We start from the raw sequence: 2,966 nt of genomic DNA on the forward strand, positions 1-2,966 counted from the left end.
CTATACAGGCTCCTGGTGAGGTGACTTATAAGCAGGGGGTTGCAGATCAAGAGTGAAGGGCATTGACGGAGTTGTGTGGGAGTCTGACCTGGATCAGTAGCATGCACTAAGGAGACAGGCTAAGGACTTCTTGCCAAAAAGAGAAAGAGAGAGCTCAAAACTGCTGTGACAAGGAGCTTAGCAGGTCAGGACTGAGACCATTGGCAGAGCTGTGCATACTTGTTATTAGAGGTATTAGTTTGGACAATGCTGTATCTGTCCCAGCTTGTCTCTCTAGTCTTTTCACCACCTCTCTCCCTTCCTCCTCAAAGGCACCCACTGCCCTCAGAAAAAGCCTACTTATATGCATGGACACACACCCTTCACCTGCCCAAGTCATTTTATCTCTGTGCCATTTTTCCTTTCCCTCTAGTGGGACCAGTGAGTGTAACTAAGAGAGAAAGAAGTTGCTGAGCAACTAGTGGTCCCTTGAGGAGGAAACAGCAATCCACCTGCACCTGTCTTCCCAGGTGACCTTCTCAGGTAGGTGGAGAAGTGCTCTTATCCTGGCTGTTTATACCACCATCCATGCACACCGTCCCTTTTTGCCAGTCTCCCTTGGATGGGATTCCTCCTCCTCCTTCATCAGAAAAAGCCACAGCTCTCCTGAGCACATTGAATACTCCATGTATGACCAGACAGGGCAAAGGCCAAAATGCAGGAACATGGCGTCAGATTATTGATCACTGAGGAGACCTTGGCCTGAGTAAATACGTGTCATTTGATATGTCTGTGCGTGAGTGTGTGGCCAGTCACACACACAGCTGCATGTTTCAAAGGTAGGTCTGTAGCTCTGGGGGGAAACCCCAGTGTCTAGAATTAATCTTCTAACACAGAGAGCCTTTTCTTTTTGCTTGGTTTGTGGTTCCTTTTTGCTGCTGTTGTTTTGAAGGGAACCCTTGAAGGTGGACTAGAGACCCTCGCCTGTTCCCTCCCACTTTGCAAGAGGGAACCCAGATGGGGAATGAAAGGTGACCACGGAGAAGCAAAAGAAGGAAACCAGTGCTTTCCATATCAGCTGTGCATGCAGGGGCCATAGGAGACAGGATGTGGTAGTGCTAAAGGATTCATCGTGCATTTCTGTGCCATCTTTGGTTGTGTTAGACATTTCTGGTGAGTTGCTTAATTTTTACGCTGTGTTTGTGTGTCTCGATACTGAGGGGGTGGGTATATGAGGTGGGCCACAGCACTGGGTGAAGAGAGAAGGCTGGCTGGTACTCACACACATGCATGCACACATACGAGCACAGACCACTGTACATGGACCCACAGGCATGAATACCTGAGGATTCAAGCACGTTTTCCTCTCACACACTGTCTGGCACTCTTCATGCGTTCACAGTCATGGAAACACTCAGGTGCATGCATTATCAAATAAATGCTTGGGATAACGTGTCCTCTAGGAGGCATATCCTCATGTAAGCATTTTCATAGACTGGAAACCACACACACACACTCAGGCATGAGTGTCAGTGGGTCATCAAGGCAGCAGTCCATCTTGTTAGGTTATGGCACATCTTACCCGAAGACCATGGAGCTTGCAGGAAAGGGAGCAGACAGGAGGAAGATGGACCATTGATTGTTGTTGAATTGGGATTAAAGGCAATCAGAAGATGTTGGTCAGCAGGACAGTGAGGAAGACAAAGGACTCAGTTGCCTTTGGGCATTTACCTCTTGCCACAGTCATATCCTGAGTGGGTTATAGCTCTGAGGTCCCATACAACAGGAGCTGGACCCCACTACCCCTGTTGAGTTTGTAATATGGAATGACAGGGTTATATTTACCTGTCCCTTTATAGATTGAAGGTCAGCTGAGGAGGCCAAAGGGGAAAGAACAGGAGAGGCCAGGTGTGATTGCAGTAGCAGAGACTGAAGTGCTCTGAAAGAAGATACATGGGACAGAGCAACCACATGGAGATCTCAGCAGAGCTAATTAACCAGGGCTCAGCACTGTGTTATTATGGTTATATTACTTCCTGTGCCTGACCTAGCTCTGAGGGAGCTGTGGTCAGGTGTCACTGAATTGTGTCGTCTGGGCACCTTTCCAACAGTAACAGGGTTGTGCAAGCTGTGAGTGTGTGGGTGTGCATTCAGATACCTCCTGTAATAGAACTCAACTCTTGAAGCTATTCCTGGCCTGGTGGTCTAACACCTTAACCTAAACACAAACATGTATAATGATAAAAGTATAATTAAAGCAGGGTAACTGTTGTCGGGGAGCAAGGCCGTATTTTGTTACAATACAGATCAGTATGAGATGAAATAACTAGAGAAGGGGACAAGTCAGGGAAGCTTTAATAGGCAAGCCAATACCAAAAGATGGGAATAGAATCCAGCATCCTGACTCTCACCTTGGATTTATGTAGCATAACATGGATTTACAATCTTATATCCAGACTAACTTTAAAAGCTGGATTTTCCTGTAATGAGCAATATGTTTCTTATAGATGAGCCACAGGGACAGTTGTCACAATTAAGTATCAGTCTGATGAATCCTTTGGAATAGAATTTTTAAGTCAGATTCTCCCAGTCCAGGGACCTAGTGGCATCATTTTCACCTGTGCAGATGACAGTATAAAAATCACCAGCCTGTTTTAGTTGACTTTTGCCAAGGCAGCAGGAAGTCTGGCTTGGAGTGGTCTGGATTCTCTCAGTTCTTACTGCCTGTGGGGTGATAGTGCTCTCCATAGTCAATGCACCTTTCGGTTAGGGGTTGTGCATGGTATGAAGGGAGCAAGATCTGGAGCACTGTGATCTCAGGAGAGGTGATGCTGGTGCATTCAGTGACATTTGGGGAGGACACCTAGCTAGGCTAGGGAAGCCTTAAAATATTAAGACATTAGATATTTAGGGAATATATTTTCAGGGCAAGATCCTAAAGGCCTAACTCAGTCCCTGCCTCAGCAAAAACTGGATGAACTCCAACT

The 2,966-nt window shown here is 46.5% G+C and overlaps 1 protein-coding gene across 1 annotated transcript in view; it reads left to right on the forward strand.

Moving 5' to 3' along the window:
* Positions 1-749: 749 nt before the first annotated feature.
* TMPRSS6 (transmembrane protease, serine 6) overlaps positions 750-2,966 on the forward strand; it is a 61,917-nt gene continuing 59,700 nt past the window's right edge. Inside the window, exon 1 of the mRNA XM_019515270.1 lies at positions 750-1,152. The gene's annotated coding sequence lies outside the window, so the exon portion shown is untranslated. The remainder of the gene's footprint in view (positions 1,153-2,966) is intronic.

Source organism: Gavialis gangeticus, unplaced genomic scaffold, assembly GCF_001723915.1.
Source record: "Gavialis gangeticus isolate Ggan-Ray unplaced genomic scaffold, GavGan_comp1, whole genome shotgun sequence".
NCBI lineage: Eukaryota > Metazoa > Chordata > Crocodylia > Gavialidae > Gavialis > Gavialis gangeticus.